Consider the following 20,687-nt stretch of genomic DNA (forward strand, 5'->3'; position numbering starts at 1 on the left):
GTGTGTTTAGCGTGTATCTGAGTATCGTGTGAGTTGTTGGCTTCTCTGGCTGTGCCGCTGCTAGTATTAAACTGATAGCGGCCATTAATAAAGACAGTAACATTCATTTTAAAAGAATTTAATACTAATTCGACCTTTCTCTGCAATATGGTTTTTTTACCTTCAGTGTTACACCATATTTTGTGACCATCGTAATGTGACTCCAGGGGGCGCTGTTTCACATTTATTGGGAATGAACACAAGGTTCCTGTTCATGTGCACGAGCCCTCTGCGCATTTCTGTACCGTAATTATTTTACCTTTTCATTTAACTTACCGCAGTTAATTTAACTCTTTCAAGGCAGCAGCGTTTCCTCTTTCTGTTCCGTCCTCTTATTTGTATTTCTTAGTGCTGTCTCAGGAGCTGTTATTCTGCATGTTATTTCAAAATCAATATTTGCGAATTATATAGCTAGCTAAAAGAGTGGGTAATTCTTAGTAAAACATATAGCTGATGTTGTGACTATTTTCCACAATAGCCTGGTTGCTTTTTTTTATTTATTTATTTTCAAAGGGGGTCCGTGCAGGCTAAATATAACTATTAACTACAGATATTGTCAGGGATTCTGCCCCCCCCCTGATGCCGGTGTGTGGTGTGATCGACCGCTGGAGGGCTCCACTCAGAGAGCACTGAGTCGTCAGAGTTCGGTACTTTACTCCACGGCTGATTATAATCCCACATACAAATCGGAGCACTGAAAGAACAGTAGTGCGAGGTGGATTGAACTGAAGACAGAATTAAGCAGAGACTTTTGCTTCAGCTCGGCACAGTAAAGAGAGTGGCGGAAAAACGGCAACTTCCGCTTTTACCCGGCAACTCTTAAAGCTCTTTTAATGATAGCAGTCAATATAACAACTGAACTAAACATCGAAACATTTCTTTTTATTACAATTATCCATAAAGTGTGCAGCTTTTGTCACTGCAGTTTATCTTCCTGGGCTTCTGGAAGAACATTTCTAGAGCCTCTTGATATGGGAAGTCAGAAATGTCTGGCTCATTTATTGAGATCCTGACCTGCAAATACATTAACTGTTAGGCTTTAAAAGTGATAGCTGATAGCTTAAAATAGTGCTCACCTGTGTGTGCGCGCACGTGTCTCTGCACGTGCATCGGGGCGGAACTCCGCCATGCGCGAAACAGAGTGTGGAGGAGAATTGTAAACGCGCGACAAAAATGATAAGCTGTTGTGTAAATTGGATAAGACTATTTAGTTTGTTTAATAAAAGGACAATGTATAGACCTGTTCTATAGGAAAGGTAACCTTAATGACTTCTGTTGTGATCTGGCGCTATGTAGAAAATAAAATTAAATACAATTAACTAGGGCTGCAACAACTATTCGTTCTTGTCATGGACTCGGGATTTTATTTCGAGAACAGAGCTCTGAGAATATTCTTAATGAGCCGTTTACTGTCGGATTGGATAACTTCAAGTGCAACCATGCAATGGCGTTACTGCCGGTGTTATGCCGAAAAAGGCATCCCTGCCGTAGAATGCATGCCTGTCTCTAAATGACCGATTGGTCGTTGATCTGAAACGAGTTGAGCTACTTTGTCGAGTTAGGCTACCGTAGTGCTAATCAATAGCCCCAAAAAACCCATAAAACTCTAACCCTAACCCCCAAAACACCCCTAAAACCCTAACCCTAACCCCTAAAAAAAACCCTAACCCCCAAAAAACCCTTAAAAGCTCAACTCGTCAGAACACCGGCATGCATTCTAAGGCAGGGATGCCTTTTTTGACAGGGATGCGTTTTTCGGCATAACACCGGCCGCGTTACCCGCCCCGTCCCTTCACACACACACATGTGTTTAAATCACTGCTTCCCAGAGGTATTCCGGGGGGGTCGCACCGATGGAATAGCCTCAGGGGCAAAATAACCTCGTTACAGACTGGACGATTAAACAAATAAAGCAGCGCAACATTAAAGTAACTAACAATATATAAACCACTACCTTACGTGTACTATTAGAGCATTTATGTAATTTATTTAAACTTTATTTTACCAGATAAATTAACTGAAAAACCAGTTCTCGCTGCTTTACGTGATATTCGGGAGAAATAGCAGATAATGCATCGGAACTTCCTGGGATAAAAACGTCACGTTCTTCAGGCAATAAGGGCAAAGTTGTCATTACGGAGGCAGTTCCAGTTTGTTCAGCCGGCTGAGAGGTGCTGTACGATCTGTCTTAAATCGTCTTGCTCTTGCAAGGTTTTTGTACCATGTAAGATGGTGACGCGTGACAACGTTTTGCAGCGCCGGACAAAAAAATCTTACCATATCATGAAAAACGAGGTTTAAAATTTTCTACATGAAGTGCAGGGAGACTATCAATTAATGACTTGTATGATTTTGTGTTGTTTTGTGCTATAGTATAGGCTGAAACCTGCGGTTATCATTAAAAACAAAATCGTTAACGTAAAACAAACTTTAATTTGTGTAGCCAATGAATATTAACCGGAACATTAAATTCTATTTGCATAAAACAAACTTATGCTGGACTTTTATTTTTAATTGATTGCTCTTTTTTCTCCCACAGTGGTGAAATTGCACCATTTGTATTTTGTAATTGCATTTGTTTCGCTCAATTAGAAAAGGGAGTTGTATTTCAAATAAAGTTTGAATCTGAACCTGTGTAGTTTGAATGGGGGGGGGGGCTCAATAATGTTCCTATCTAGAAAAGGGGGCCCTGCAGAGAAAGTTTGGGAACCAATGGTTTAAGGTCGTGGTTGTCAACACAATCAGCTATTATGTGGCTACAAATGTGGCTACATATACCACAACGTGTTTACCCTACCATTCTATTAGGGGGGCGCCCCAAGTTAATTTTATTTAATTTTATCTTCTATATAGTGCTAGATCACAATAGAAGTCATTTAAGGCTACCTTTCCTATAGAACAGGTCTATACCTTGTCCTTTTATTAAACAAAGTAAACAGCCTTATGTTATTTATCTTATTTACAGTTCATCACTGTAGTATGCTGAAACAACCGGACACGTTTTAAAATGAAATTTGCTGCCTGCCGTTCACGGGTTTTTCATCACCAATCGTCTTATTTGCGCCATTCAGTCACTAAAGTCTATAGTGTTTCACGAGACCGGAAGCCGGCGCATTTTTAGCATAAAATGTGGAAAAGGCTTTTTCTCCGCAATAAATGTTTACTTTGTCCATAATAAATGCAGACACACTCGCTTACGTGCTCTCCCCCTGTCACATATGTGTATCAACATTAAATAACATTAGACAATTATTTAATAATATTCTTAGTCACAGCAGCAGCGGTAGTCTGTGCTTTTACATTAAAATACTGGAGTATTGAATACATTATCTAAAGCACCATGCTGGTTGCACTTCATAAAACAAGATTTTGTGTATGTTATTGCATTGATTCAGCTGCTACCTTTTTCTTTTTATATATATATACTCTTAATGTAGCATACATTTGTTTTTTATGTGAGTTGCTGGAAACAACCTTTGTATAAAGACAGACTGGGTTATTAAAAATTGCTGGAAATCGAATTGGTTTTTGCCCCCCCCCCCCCCCGATTAATCGAAAAAGTAATCGCCAGATTAATCGATTATCAAAATAATCATTAGTTGCAGCCCTATTTTGTAGTATAGTGTCCCATAGAAATTTAGGGTAACTAAAGATTTTCTGAGTTCTCTGAAGTCTGGTGGGGGTGTACTCATTTATGCTGAGCACTGTACACAAGCACTGTACACAGTCATAAATTGTGGCAAATAATGATATGCCAATTAGACTGTATTTTACTGAACCTCACATTGTCTTGCTATATTTGTGTATCTGTACTATTACCGCCCCCCCCCACACACACACACACACACACACTTTTTGGCAACAATGCGTAGGGGAAAAAAAGTTTTTGGAATACCAAATCTTACTTTTATAAAGAAAAATTATTTAATTTGACAAGAACATAAGAACTATACAAATGAGAGGAGGCCATTCGGCCCATCGAGCTCGCTTGGGGAGAACTTAACTAATAGCTCAGAGTTGTTAAAATCTTATCTAGCTCTGATTTAAAGGAACCCAAGGATTCAGCTTGTTATCAGGAAGACTATTCCATACTCTGACTACACGCTGTGTAAAGAAGTGCTTCGTTAAATCCAGTTTGAAATGTTCTCCCGCTAATTTCCACCTATGGCCACGAGTTCTTGTATTTGAACTAATGCTGAAGTAACTATTCAGTTGAACAGCATCCAAACCTGTTAGAATCTTATAGACCTGGATCATGTCCCCCCTCAGTCTCCTTTGCTTGAGGCTGAACAGATTTAGCTCAAATAACCTTTCCTCGTATGACATTCCTCTAAGACCAGGAATCATTCTTGTGGCCCTACGTTGCACCTTTTCTAAGGCCGCAATGTCCTTTTTAATATATGGTGACCAAACCTGCACACAATATTCTAGGTGAGGTCTCACCAAGGAATTGTATATTCTTAGCATTACCTCCCTTGACTTAAACTCAACACACCTGGAGATATACCCCAACATCCTATTGGCCTTTTTTATTGCTTCCCTGCACTGGCGAGAATGAGACATGGAAGCATCAACATGTATACACACCAAGGTCTTTCTCATAATCAGCTACCTTTATTTCAGTAGGTCCCATAAAATACCTGTACTTTATATTTCTGCTCCCTACATGGAGTACCTTACATTTGTCTATGTTAAATTTCATCTGCCAGGTGTCGGCCCAGTCACTAATTAAATTAAGATCCCGCTGTAGCTGCTGAGCCGCTAGTTCAGTATCTGCTACACCACCCACCTTGGTGTCATCTGCAAATTTCACCAGTTTACTGTATATATTGATGTCTGTATCATTTATGTAAATTAGGAACAATAGTGGTCCTAAAATTGAACCCTGCGGTACCCCACTATGAACGCAGGCCCACTGTGACATTGAGCCTCTTATAACTACTCACTGCTTCCTATCCGCTAACCAGTTAGCAATCCAGGTCGCTACAGTTCCTAAAATACCTGTCGCTTTGAGTTTAAGTGAGAACCTCTTGTGGGGGACAACATCAAAAGCCTTTTGGAAATCTAAGTAGATGACATCATAGGCCTTCTTATCATCAACTTCCTGAGTAGCTTCCTCAAAAAACTCCAACAGATTTGTTAAACAGGATCTACCTCTCCTAAATCCATGCTAGCTATCCCTCAAAATGTTATTTGAGTCCAGGTAATCTACCATTTTCTCTTTGATTATAGCCTCCATAACTTTACCAGTTAGACTGATTGGCCTATAGTTTGACAAATTACTTCTATCCCCTTTTTTGAAAATGGGCATTATGTTGGAATGCTTCCAATCAGAAGGTACCACACCTTCAGATAAGGATTTTTGAAACAGTAAAGTTAAGGGTTGGCAAATAATATCCCTCATCTCTTTTAACACTATAGGTAAGATGCCATCAGGGCCCTGTGATTTATTTATTTTGAGCTTAGCTAGGCTTTGCAAAACATCAGCTTCAGTTATATATGTATTAGTTATAGACGATGTTGGATTAGTAATAAGAACTGGTAAGTTACTAGTGTCCTCAACAGTGAATACCCGTGCAAAACTATCATTGAACTCATTTACTATATCAATGTCGTTTTCAATTATAAGACCCTTACTATCCTGCAGATTAGTAATTTCAGCTTTTAGAGCTCTTTTAGAGTTAAAATACTGGAAGAAACTTTTAACGTCATCCTTAGCCTCCAATGCGATCTTCCTTTCGACATTCCTTTTAGCTCGTCTAATGTCTTTTAATTCAGCCTGATTTAGATACTCTTGCTTTATTCTGTCATCATCAGTTATTTTCCATTTCTGGAACAAAGCCCTTTTCCTCCTTACTTTTATACTTTATTTCCCTAGTAAACCACCTAGGTTGCAATTTCCTAGATTTATTCTTGCTGGAAACCGGTATGAAGTCCTCTTGCACTTGCAATAATGTGCTTTTAAAAAATTCCCATGCCTCTTCAACAGTTTTGTTATTTAACTCCATCCAGTTCACAGTTTCTAGTTTTAATCTCATACAGTTGAAGTTAGCCTTCCTAACATTATATATTTTTGATTTGGACTTTGCTCTTCGGGCACTAAACTTAACCTCAAATTTAACCGTGTTATGATCGCTACTGTCAAGTGGTTCTAAAACGTCTAATTTACCAATCCTGTCTTGGTTATTAGAGAAAACAAGATCAAGAATGGCATCTCCCCTGGTAGGGGTGTTAACAAACTGAGTAAAAAAACAATCCTGTACTAATTCCACCATCTCAAGTTCATTTTCAGAAGAGCCAGCAACAATGTCCCACTGCATCCCCAGTAGATTAAAATCACCTATTACTACCACATCATTTTTATTGCTCATAATCCTAATATCACTGTATAACAATCTGCTTTCCTCGTCAGCTACATTAGGTGCTCTGTAACAAACACCGACAATTAGGCTATTTGAGTTTTTAGCATCTAATTTTACCCATATAGCTTCCGTACTTTTACTTATATCAGTAAGCTCCCTTGCCTGCAAGTTTTCCTTTACATATACTGCAACACCACCTCCCTTCTTACCTATATGGTCTTTACGGAACAACGTGTAACCATCCATATTATATTCTTGTCCATCCTTTTCTCTCAACCACATTTCAGTTATTGCTATAATATCATAATAGTCCGATGAGATAAGAGCCTCTAAATCATGAATTTTATTCTTAATACTCCTGGCGTTTAAATACAGACAACAAAGGGTAGGCCTATTACAGTGCCTACTTATAATATGATTTTTTGGGGCTTTCCGTTTCCCCCCAGTTACATACTTAACTAACCTCCCTACCCCCCCAGTCCCTAGTTTAATCATTCCTCAACTACTCTACTAATACGCCTTCCCAGTACACTGGTTCCCCTCCGGTTCAGATGCAACCCATCTGGCTTGAACAGGTCCCACCTGTTCCAGAAGGTCCTCCAGTGCCCCATAAACCTAAACCCCTCTTTCCTACACCATCCTTTTAGCCACGCATTTAATCTCCTTATCTCAGCTAACTTAGCCGGACTTGCGCATGGCACGGGGAGTATTTCAGAAAATACCACCATGGACGTTCTGCTTCTAAGCTTATTGGCGACTTCTATAAATTTATCCTGCAGAACAGCCGTCCTACCCTTGCCTATGTCGTTGGTGCCAACATGCACCACGACAACTGGATCCACCCCAGCTGGGGCCAAAAGCTTGTCCACACGATCTGGAAGGTCTCCTACCTGGGCACCAGGCAGGCAAGACACCGTACTGTACAGTATAATAAGTTAACCAACAACCACAACTTAAAAAGTGTCTACAGGCAATCGGATTACAAGTGTATTAAACAGCAAACGTTCCAAAAAACAAACGTATTGTTTGGGGTTGGGGGGTGTTACATCGTATTCTGTGACTGTTATAATGTGTGACTCCAGGATGGCACCGTTTCATGTTCCTGGGAATAAACCCATGGTTCCTGTTCACATGCACGAGCCCTCTGTGCAAAATGTACAAAATAAAATGAACAAATAAAAAGTCAGAAGGTAAGATAAGGAAATTTAAAATAATCATGTAATTTTAAAACGTTCATGTATTTGTAATCTGCATTTACATGTGTAAACATATCTGTTGTGAATTCAACGAATTCAGGACTCTTGCTCTGATTACCCTATACATGCTACCTCTTGGTAACATTATTAGAAATCATGGTGCTGGGTTTCATTGTTATGCAGATGATACACAGTTACATATATCTGTTAACCCTGATGATACATCACTCCTCTAATCTCGGTTAGAAGACTGTCTGTTAGATATCCAGTGCTGGATGGCAAAAAATTCCTAATGTTAAACACAGAAAAAACAGAAATACTGGTAATTGGTCCCAAGGCTGCAAGAAATAAGTTTCACCACCTCAGCATTAGTGGCCTTCCTATACAACCTAACATGGTGGTTAGATATCTTGGTCTTCAAGTTGATTCAGATCTATGTTTTGATGCTCACATAAGAAGTATTACTAGAACTGCATTTTATCATCTACGGAACATAGCCAAGCTTCGTAAGATGCTCTCACTTCATGATGCAGAAAAATTAACTTCCAGACTGGACTACTGTAATGCCCTCCTGTCTGGTTGCCCGTCTGGATCCTTACATAAACTTCAGCTGGTACAGAATGCAGCAGCCAGAGTTCTCACAAACACTAAAAAATTTGAGCGCATTACACCGGTCTTATCCTCCCTTCATTGGTTACCAGTTAAGTCTCGGATTGACTATAAATCACTGCTATTAACCTATAAAGCACTGAATGGCCTTGGACCAGACTAAAAACACACCTGTTTAGTTTAGCTTATAGGGACACTAGTTCTAACTCAAGTTAACTGCTCACTCCCAGTTATACCTATAGTGTGAGGTGTAGAGCTGGGTGGGGATCGGTGCCACTGGCTTTGGATAAACTGAATTGACAGTGCTGTCACTCTAGCTTCACAATCGCTTGTGGGATTGGAGTGCTGACATTTCAGGGACTCCCCATGCCTGCATTCCCACCTGCCTCTCCCTCCTACTTATGCTGCCATAACTATATCTGCCGGAGCTTGCACATTGCACTTCATATTGCAAATAAATTATAATAATAATAATTATTATAACTTCATATTGCACTCACCTAACTCTTAGCACTGCCTATAGTCTCTCCTACTTTGACTACTCTGGAGTGACGAGACCAAGGTAAATGTTTCTGGAACTGATGGCCTCAATAACATGTGACGGGGAGAGAGCACGCAAGCGAGTGTGTCTGCATTTATTAGACAAAGTAAACATTTATTGCGGAGAAAAAGCCTTTTCCGCATTTTACGCTAAAAATGCGCCGGCTTGCGCTCTTGTGAAACGTCATAGACTTTAGTGACTGAACGGTGCAAATAAGACGATTGGTGACGAAAAACCCGTGAACGGCAGGCGGCAAATTTCGTTTTAAAACGTGTTCGGTTGTTTCAGCATACTACAGTGATGAACTGTAAATAAGATAAATAACATAAGGCTGTTTAGTTTGTTTAATAAAAGGACAAGGTATAAACCTTTTCTATAGGAAAGGTAGCCTTAAATGACTTCTATTGTGATCTGGCGCGCTATATAGAAAATAAAATTAAATAAAATTTACTTGGGGCGCCCCCCTAATGGAATGGTAGGGTAAACACGTTGTGGTATATGTAGCCACATAATACCTGATTGTGTTGACAACCACGACTTCCCCTGCGTTCATTTAAACACATGTGCATGTGTGAAGGGACGGGGCGGGTAACGCGGCGGGCAGTAACACCATTGGTTGCACTTGAAGTTATTATTTATCCAATCCGACAGTAAAAGGCTCATTAATAAGAATTAGGGCTGAACGATTTGGGGAAAATATCTAATTGCGATTTTTCTGGCAGACATTGCGATTACGATTTGATTCGCGATTTAATTTTTTATGTCAAGCTTCAGTTGAATATTCAGTGTGTAGTAAATTTAAAACATATGATGCAGCATTACCACATGAGATACCATCAAAATATTAACTGGTCTATATTCTAATGCAAGGATGAGAATTTAATGATGTGGTGTGTTAAGTTAAATAATGTAATAATGAACAAATGCAGCAAAAAAAACAATAGCGATCTTGCAGGTAATGCCTTTCCCACGCCAGTGAACAAACAAGAACTACTTCGGTGTATGCGGCCGTTTTGTTTGCGCTGTTATTAGTGTTAATAACAGCAGCGAATCTAACACTCAGAAAGCTGCAATGTTCATAAAGTGGCTGTTCTGTCCTGAAACTGTAAAGCTGGAAAATTTTCAAACGTAATATTGTTGGTCTACGTTTCCGCTTTTTAACAACTGTATAAGGTAATTTTTTATAGGCTACAAATCAATTCAGGGGAAACAAAAAATGTATGTGTTCAGGATTGCAAACTCTCACGGGTTTGGGTAACACGCTTTCAGACTCTCACGCAAGAAATCTTATGGCAAATCTAAATTATTCCATTATGAACTTAGACTTAGCTGCATCAAAAACGTTAGGGCAATTTGCAAACCCTACAGACTATTTCCATGTTAATAAAATTTAAAAAAATTAAATAAAAAGACTCGTCTCAAACAGAAAGCCTCAATCCAGGCAGCTGACCAAAGATTGGACTGAAGCAGCTTTCACTTATAGCTCAGTAGCGGAATCACTATTTTTTTCTGCACCGCGAATGCGACATTTTCTTCAGGTTTCACGTGTTTGCTGTTTGTGGCCGTGTACTCGGTCGCCTTGGGCCAAGTAGACCTGAGTGCAGTGTGGACGATGGGGCGGGGCGACATATTGGGGCGGGGCGACACGTGTTGCTCCGCCTACGTGTCATTTAATTGGTTCACCGACGATTGTGGGCGGGGAGACATTAGGCAGGTCACGCACCTGTACAGTATCTCCTTTTATTGGTTCGCCGAAGAGTAATATTATCCCGGAAAACAGTTCAACAGCAATGTATGAAGTTGACAGATGGCAAAGATTACTTACTTACTTACTGTTGTTTTATTCACCTACTCTAAAACATTTGTAGTACAACGTTCTCAATTTTGACATGAAGTCGGTATGTCTACATTATTTTCGTTTTGTTTCAGTTTCAATCGGTTGTAATGCATCTTTCTATATGACTTGCACTAGACATTTATTTCAATGCTTGCGTTATATTTTACGCCTAAAACACTTGAAAAAAACTGGACATGATTTAGCAGTTAAATCTGAACATATTGATATGATATTTTGTATTGTTTACCATTCCTTTGCACAGTATTTGTCATAATTAAAATTTCAAATTAAGCTTTTCTCTGACCTGTTCTTACCTTATCTTTATCAAATAACCACAATGAGTGTTACAAACAAATGACATTTATTATAAACATAATAATAAACATGACCATTTTTTATCGATTCATTATTCACTGAGTGCCCCCAATTTCGTGTAATCCAGAACAGAATAAAATCCCAAAAGCTCTCCTCTCTTGCCTCTTCCCCTGTATCCTGGTGGACAGTCCTTGTAAAGAGATTTGCAGTTTAGGCATTCTGTGATCCGATAAGCTTTTCTGTATTCATCTCTGTATTGGCTTGAAAAGATGCTTCAGTTGACGACACCTTTTGGTTTGTTTTAGGTAAACAAAGTAAAGACCAGATGAGTGAAAAACTCGTTTAACTAATACTTGTCCTATACCATCTATATTAAAATAAATGTTCTCTATACTTAACTAAAAGAACAAAAGTAGCACTTACTGTCTAGCCAAGAAAAGTGGACTTCTCTTCTAAATGCGTCATTCCCAATAACATCTCGAAATTCTCTGCATACCAAAGAGAGGGTTCGGTATGCAGTCTCCCCATCGCTGAGAATGACGTCCTTCAGTATTTTTGTAAGAATTTCTGGAGGTAGCTAAAGAGGGAACATAAGAATACTTGCAACTGTTCATTTTGCACATAGAAATGTTTACTGTCAATGTGTTAAAGGCTCATTTTATAAAATTCAGTATACACACACATCTTGGCATCCCATAGACGATTTTAACTGGACAATGTTAGTTTGACAAACCTGGTACAGTGTAGTTTCAACTTTGTGTCCTGCACATGGAAAGAGATTTAAGACAAATATAATTACAGTGAGAATAACTTATGTAACACCACAATGAGAACAAGTACATTCAGAAATTGTTCTGCATCTGAATTATTATATAAAGATTTTCAATACACATCACATACTATTTTATACTTTTTAAAAGTGCATGGCTTTTCAAAATCGCTTTTACCAGTGTCACTGAACTTCTCTAGGCGTTGTCTTTTGGAGAGACGTGGAGCAGCTGTTTGTCTCTCATGTGTTCTTGTATTAAAACACCACAAATCAAAAAGGTTAATGTTGTTATAGTTCAAACCAACATGGTAACAAGCATGAAAAAAATGAAACATACATTTCCAAAGAGAAGTTGTCTATAAGAAGAGCACACCACCATCTTCTGATCATGGGCATGTCATCCTGAGAATGAAATAATGAACAAACTAAATGAAAAATAATGAACAATGGTATAAATAAGCATAAACACATGCACAATAATTTAAACAAAATAACAAAAAAATACTTACTTGTTCAAAATCAAACTGCAGCCCCAAAGCAATATACATGGTATACTGTCAGAGTATTCAAAGGGAAAGTTTCAAAGAAATTGTTAAAATAATAACTATCAGTTGTCACTCTATGAACCTACTATCAAAATGAAGAGTCCACAGTCAGTGTCTCCCATCTGTTTTGGGATTCTCTGTTAGATTTGGATGAGTACAACTTAATAAATACAGCTCATCATCCCAATTCAGTAAAATGAATGAAAGTTACAAAATACTTTACTTCAAATGAATCCATAGTTCTTTCAGTCCATTCATCATTATGAATGTACTTTGCTATTTTCCTGTAAAGATGAAACCATTTACACATGATTATAAAACACATGGGTTTGTTAGAATATCTCTTTAATCTCTTTATTTTTTTTGGGACAATGCACATTAATGAACAAACACTACAATGACATAATCAAGTAATGCTTGTAAATGAGCCAGATTGTAGCACAATCGCTAGTTTACATCTGTAGTCCCTACATAAGAAAACATGACATACAAAGACGACATGAAATCATCCAGAAAATTATGACAAACACACACAAAAAAAAAAAAAATTAAAATTAAAAATGACAGCACAACTGAGTACTTTTAAGATGTAATTTAAGATGTTTTTTAAAAGTGCTGTAGGTTGGGCATTCTCTAATATTTTTCGGGAGGTTATTCCAGAAATGACTCCCTCTAACTGATAAAACCGTTTGTCCAAAAGTTGTTTTCCTATAAGAGATCTGAAGCTCTCCTCGAGAACCGAATCTAGTTCCATAACCTATATCTGTTTTTTTTTAATATATGTAGTAAGTGGGGAAGGAGCTAGTCCATTCAGTACTCTATAAATTAGACAACAGTTTTTAAAATTTATAAAATTTTCAAAATTAAGCAGATCGTATTTTTCTAGGATTTTGCAATGATGGAACGACATAGGCTTTTGATCAAGAATTTTTATAGCTTTTTTGAATAATATCTCTAATGGTTTTAACATTGTGTCTTTAGTGAAGGACCAAATTGTAGTACAATAATCTATATGTGAGAATATCATAGAGTGTAAAAACATTTTTGCAGAGATTAATGACATTGATGGTCTAATTTGTCTAAAATTATTCAAATTAAATTTAATTTTATTGGCTGTTAATTTTATATGTTTTTTATAAGATAATGTCTGATCCAAGGTGATGCCTAAGTACTTAAACTCTCGTACAATGTCCAATTCAGATTCTCCCAGGAATACCTTTGACCGCTCCAATTGTATAGGTTTTTTAGTGAACATCATTACGACTGTTTTCTTTTCATTTAATAATAGGCAGGATTGCTGAAGCCATTGCTGAGCGTTCGCTAGAGCTAATGTAAGAATGGAAGAGGCCTCGTGTGTGCTTTTAGCAGATGTTAAAATAACAGCATCATCGGCATACATTTGTACATGTATTCTTTGACATATATTAGGCAAGTCGTTTATATATAAAGAGAACATTATCGGTCCCAAAATGGAGCCCTGTGGGACCCCTACTGGGCAGTGAAGGTATGATGACAATGCATTTCCCACTCTTACACACTGTCTTCTATTGGAGAGATATGATTTACACCAGGTCAATGCGTTTTCAGAGAAGTTATAATGGGATAACTTGGACAGAAGTGCTTGATGATTCACTGTATCAAACGCCTTCTTAAAGTCCAAAAAAATTGCACCAACACAAGTGGTGTTGTCAAGTAAGGATTTCACTTTCTCCACAAAGACACTGTTTGCTGTCTCCGTGGAATGATTCTGGCGAAATCCAAACTGCATAGGGTGTAAAAACGAATGGTCGTTGAGATATTTATTTAGAGATTTTGCAATCCATTTTTCTACAACCTTAGATATTACAGGGAGAATACTGATCGGGCGGTAGTTACAAATGTTCGTTTTGTCTCCAGATTTAAAAATCGGTGAGACCACCGCGACCTTTCAGGCTGCCGGAACTGTCGCCATTTTAATCGATAAATTTATTAAATTTGTTATTGGGCACACTAAAAGATCTTTATGAGTTTTTAGAAAGCAAGTGTCCATACCATATACATCTTTGGCTTTAGAGGGTTTCATTGATTCGATCATATTTGCGACTTCGAGGTCGGTAATTTGTTCGATATTAAAGGTCTGTTTTTCGCGGTCGGGAGACTTACGAACTATTTCTGATATACCAAACCTTAAGCTTATTTCGTTAACAGAATTAATGAAGAATGTGTTAAATTCACTTGCAAGTTCTGTCGGATTAACTATCCATATGTTATTTACCTTTAATTCTAATCTATCGTTGGGCCTTACAAACTGCTTACCTAATAATTTGCGTATGTTTTGCCATATAATTTTCCCATTGCCATTTGCATCTTTAATAATATTCAAGTAAAAGTTCGCTTTGGCTTTACGTAGTGCACTAGTCGTTTTATTTCTCATTGATGTAAATTTTTGTCTATCGGTTGCAAGGCCAGATTTTAAATTTTTTTTAAGGAGAATATCCCTCTCTTTCATATATGTCTTGCATTGAGTATTTAATATGCAACAAACAATTGCACCTGTTTTAGCTTTGACCTTAGGTGTCACTTTCCTATGTCTATCACTATGTAGACCATCTGACAGAACTTGCCTGCGAACTGAACAGAACATTGAAGTTCAACAGGGAACAGAAAAAGAAAAGAGATTGCAGTTTAAAACAGAACCACTGTAATCTTTGAACACATGCTGAACACGTCATAAACCTGTATGTGTCAATGTACTGTCCAAATGCTCCTTTATCAACAGGGTCAAGAAAATATATTTCTCTCTCCTTTGGTTTCATAATCTGTAAAATGTACATATGCTGTTACACACACATACACTAAGACACACAAATTATTTCCAGAATATTGTACTAGCCCACACAATACATCATAGTATAGCCTGTAGCCTTGGTGAAAACCACTGAAAAATGTAAAGAACAAAGCAGTGGCAGAAGATGTGACTTGAAAACACTGCAGCAACAAATGAAAACACCTGTTATCACTACTATAAAGTTCTGAAACAGGGAAAAAATGTACAGAATACTCAACACTTACAAAACGGGCATCTTTCTGCAACCGATTCCTGAAGAACCTTGCATTCAGCCTTCGTTAAAACAGTGTAGTGCTTCATGATAACTGTGATGCAGTATTATCAGTGAAACCTGCGCGATATCGAGAAATAATTTAATAATAGAAAATACATTATCCAAAAACATTATACAATATATATATGTAAGTACCAAAAACCGTAAAGTTCGGTACAGACCCGAACTTTTTATAGTTCGGGGTCGCTCAACACTAGTTAACAGGGATGACTGCGGCCATACTGTATTGCATCATTCTCCTTACTAATACTAACTTTTATTCACCGCTACATAAAAATCTATCTCATACCACTAGTAAAAATGCAATAAAACTGTAGTGAAAAACATGGTTACCCCATATGTTTTTCCACCGCCTTATTGTGACCGAACTGCAGCTTCCTCTTTCTCCTGCTATTTCTGTGAAAGTTTCTAGTCGCGTTTAAAATTCAGAATAAGTGATTGACAGCTACAATGACCGCCCGCACTCACAAAATGGGCGGAGCGACACGTGTCGCCCCGCCCCAATATGTCACCCCGCCCCATCGTCCACACTGCACTCAGGGGTGACTCCCTTGGGCCACTTCCGATTGGTGACCATAACTGTCACATAAGGAGCACGGCGCTTGTGATTGGTGAGAACGACTGTCACATAGGGAGCATGGTATGAGTTTGGAAAACTATTCTTACAACAGTTTTAAACCCTGGGTCCGACGTGCTGTGTAATGTATGTCCTAAATCGCAGCCTTTGCGATTTGCTAATTGCGTTGTTTCAAGTCGCGATTTCGATTTGAGTTAATATAAATAAAATCCCGAGTCCATGACAAGAACGAGTACAAATACGGCTGATTCAAAGACAAGATCGAGACCTTCAAAAACTGGTCTTACTACAACATTACTACAACATTTGAAATTTAATTAAATAAATTTCTATCATGAAGAAATGAAGCAGTGTAGTGGTAAGAAATTTAAGGTGGGTAGACTATATGCACTGCTGTAAAAATGGTGGGTAACTATATCCTTAACATTAGTGATCTAAAAAAAGGTGAGTAAACGCTGTTTTGTAAATTTAAAAGGTGCGTAAATGGCGTTTATCTGCATTTACCCTCCACTACACCACTGAATGAAGGATTTGCGTTAAGTAATCTGAATAATTGCATAAAATAATCCAAAAACTCCACAACGTCACATAATACTTCAGTGTCTCTCCGACCTAATTTCAGCTAATTATCGTCAAATTCTGGCAGAATTAAAACAAGACTCTGCTGTGTCCGCCTCCACCATTTTTTAAACGTTTTTTCCAATTCTCCCAGAATACATCACGTAAGCTACTGAAGGCATGCCATTGGTTCTCGTCACCTTTTTCTTTTATGGCGGTTGGCATCCAGCTTAATGGTACTTTACTGCCACCGCGGCTTCGGTTAGCTTACTACTCCCAAATTAGGAGGTAGCTACTGTACTTATGCGTGTAATAACGTAGACTCAACTAATCGATTATTTAATTAGTTGACAACTATTTCAATAATCGATTTTAATCTATTAAATCGATTAGTTGTTGCAGCCCTACTACAAAATACTCCCACAAATGTAAGCCATTGATAGCAAACAAGATTTGTTCATTTGCACACATAAAAAAGTGATTTTCCTAACAAAATCATTCATGCTCATGTTGCAAAAATGAGTACACCCCAATTAAAGTCTTAGGAGAAAAGTCAAACTGAAGACTACAAAATTCAGGTTAACAAGATTTCAACCACATGTGAGTCTAATTATTCTTTTGAGAGGTGTCTAGCAGACAGGTGACTATAAAAGGGCATTACTTAACAAATAAAAACCCTTCCCATTTCATGCTGTCAGCAATGGCACCACACGGAAGAGAAATGTCACAAAACCTGAGAAAGGAAATCATTTCTTTACACAAAAAAGGTGAGGGCTACAAGAACATCAGCAAAGCTTTATATATCAGTCAGAATTCTGCAGCAAAAGTGATCCAAAAATGTAAGAAAGATGGAAGTGTAACCATCTCACAGAGATGTCCAGGCCATCCATGGAAGTTAACATCTCGACAGGAGCGTCTTCTGATGAGAAGGGTTGAAGAAAATCGCTATGCAAGTTCACTTCAGTTAGCTAAAGAAGGCGAAAGCCAAATTGGAGTAACTGTTTCCCGTGACACAATACGGCGCACACTGCAGAGGAATGGAAGGAAGCCTCTCCTAAAGCCCACACACAAAAAGCCCGTCTAGAACTTGCTAGGGCCCATGCTGAAAAAGATAAAGACTACTGAGACTCCATACTCTGGAGTGACGAGACCAAGGTAAATGTTTCTGGAACTGATGGCTTCAAAACTGTATGGCGTCACAAAGGTGAAGAAGAATGCATGGTGCCTACAGTGAAACATAGTGGCGGCAGGGTCCTTATGTGGGGCTGCATGAGTGCTGCTGGGGTCTGGGAGCTGCATTTCATTGATGGTGTCATGAATTCACAGATGTACTGCTCTATATTGAAAGAGAAGATGCTACCATCACTCCATGCCCTTGGTCATCGTGCACTTTTCCAACTTGACAATGATCCAAAACACACAGCCTAGGCCACTGTTGCATTTCTGAAGAAGAACAGGGTGAAAGTGATTCAGTGGCCAAGTCTGTCTCCTGATCTGAACCCAACTGGACGTCTATGGGGAATTCTGAAGTTATTATTATTAACCTTAATTTCATGTTATGGAGTTAATCAAGTGTTCTTCAAAACTCCTCGTGAAAATTTTGGAAATTGTTATTGTGTTCATTGAGATATCGATTAAAATCTTACTTTTCAAAGGGGGTGTACTCATTTATGCTGAGCACTGTATGTGCTTATCCCATCCAGTTTGTACCCAGCTTTGTGCTACATGGGACAGGATCCAGGCTCCCTGTGACCCTGAGCAGGATAAGGTGTTGAATGTCTGCATTCCCAGTTTCGATTGGGATACAGAATATTACACATGCATCAGTTTGTCTTGAACTGAACACAGAAGCATGAGATCTACTGTAGTGTGATCATATGTTCTCATATTATTGTTATTGTTTCATTCAGTATTTCCCCTACCATTATATTACCCCCCCCCCCCCCCCAATGCCCCCCCTTGAAGGTCAAGTTTAATTTTATTTTCCATATAGCACCAGATCACAACAGAAGTAATTTTAGGTTACCTTTCATATAGAACAGGTGTCCTTTTATTAAACAAACTAAATAGCCTTGTGTTATTTATCTTATTTACACAACAGCTTGTCAGTTTTCTCTCTACACGGTCACGCGTTTGCAATTCTCCTCTGCTCTCTGTATCACGCATGGCAGAGTTCCGCCCCGATGCGCGCACACACAAACGTGCAAACACTCCCACCAGCGGACAGAGCACACGTTAACCACCTGAACAGCAGACAAAAAGAACTGCTTTTTAAAATATTTTTATATTTTATATTTATTTTTTATATTGACTGCTGTCATTAAAAGAAACACATGAACACCATGAATCCTGTCGGTGTCTGTATGCCCCCCCCCCCCCCCCCCCAAAAGCTGTAAACCTACGGGAAACACTCATCCATCCATCTTCCAAATGTAGTACAGGTTTACAGTGAGCCAAGTGTTTATTAAAAAAGGATCGGACATGAGACGTAGTTTATTCTTGATGGGATGCTAATCCATCACAGGACATACACTAATACAAAATCAGAGACAGTGTGCAATTTAGAGTTTCCTGATCACCCAGCTGCCTTTTCTGATGTGGTTAAAGGCAGGGTTTATGCAGGAATCCTAGAGTTGAATTTACTACCTTTTTTACTATCTCCACAATATTTTTTACTACCAACAATCGGACAGCTGCCTTTTTTTTTTGGGGGGGGGGGGGGGGTTAAATCTTCATACTCATCATAGATATTAGGTAAGTTTATGTTTAACTGTTATTAAGTATTGTCATTAAATATTTGTTTTTTTGTAGTGTCAGTTCAGTTTCGTTTGTCCTTACCTTAACTCTAGCCCTTGGGTTATCCAAACCATAACCCTTAACCCCACCTAATAAAGTCAACTTCACATTTCTTAAAACAAAGGATACTTGCCAACAGCCATAAACATTAAGAAAATTGTATGTGTCATGTGACACACACAATAAGACACACACATTCTCATACACACACAGTAAAGTAGTGAATTATTTCATCACGAGGTAACATGTAACAATAATTTACACTGTAGATTAAAAAACTGTCCAGAGTCTTTGGAATGCTAATGGGTGGTAACCATTGGTATTTACTGGTTGATGCAGTGTGAGATAAAAGTTTGAACGTGTCCCAAAATAAATCTTGAGAGAAGTTTAACAATTTTACTTGTAATTTCTTAAAATGTGGTGCAATGCTGAACCGAATCATGTATGCAGTCTTATCCTTGCCATATGCGAAACTTTTAGCTATATCGGAGTCAGTGAACATGCTTCCGAATAGTTCCCCAATACCCTCATTCAAATTGTACAAATGATGGCTAGCTGCTGTGTTCAGGCACCAGAGTACTTCAGCTCTGAGCCGACGGTGACAGTAAGGTCTGCTGTCTGTCTGCTGTAGCCATTTTGGTGCTTATCGCACTAGTTTGCTGCTGAGGTGGTGTGATGGCAATGTTTGTGCTCGTAGCTGACCTTATGTTTGCATTTGCCCCGTGGCCTGTACTACGAAGCGGGGTTACTGGCTTATTGGAGTAACTTTGCGAGTAACTTCATGACGTGTGGTGTACCTTCGCGATTAACCCGATGAAAGGTGGGTAGGTTTTACTCAAGGCATGCTGCTATGGCAATTTACGCTAAGTCTCTAACCTGCTCCGAGCAGTTTTTGTTCTTGGTTATGTCGAGGTTTCTGCGTAAGCCAGCCCTATATGAACAGCGCCCCTCCAACTACAATTTCCTCGAAGACAATGCCGGCGTACCTGGATGATCTGTATGACATTAGCGCCCAAATCGTGAGGGGCTCTCTCTGTCTATATGTATGAAATGGAGCAATGCCATATAATATGCATACAATGTATTAATAACTGTTAGAGAGAAGGTTATTCTGAAAACCCAAGGGGTGTGCATTGTTACCTTTTGTCCACTGATCAAAGCACACTCCACTGGATGTGTCTTGTCTAGTTTTAAAGTTATTAACCCATTCATGTATTATGCACATTATATGGATACATTCGAACATTCAAAAATTAAAATTCGTAGGTAAAGCAATCTGGGAAACAAAGGGGTGTGCAACAATCGCCATGAGCCCAAAATGCAAACCACCATGTCATTACAGCTGACAGCACCTATAATATTAGCTATTAACACAATTTTGCACAAATCACGAAATAGTTTGAAGCGCAAAAATAATTGGTGTGCATCAATGTCTGTGTACT

General features: G+C 38.6%; 1 protein-coding gene across 1 annotated transcript in view; it reads left to right on the forward strand.

Moving 5' to 3' along the window:
- The window catches only part of LOC111842590 (up-regulator of cell proliferation-like), a 38,272-nt gene that overhangs the window by 6,746 nt on the left and 10,839 nt on the right, over positions 1-20,687 (forward strand). The gene's annotated exons all lie outside the window — the stretch shown is intronic.

The sequence above is a fragment of the Paramormyrops kingsleyae genome, chromosome 25 (assembly GCF_048594095.1).
Source record: "Paramormyrops kingsleyae isolate MSU_618 chromosome 25, PKINGS_0.4, whole genome shotgun sequence".
Classification (NCBI taxonomy): Eukaryota; Metazoa; Chordata; class Actinopteri; order Osteoglossiformes; family Mormyridae; genus Paramormyrops; species Paramormyrops kingsleyae.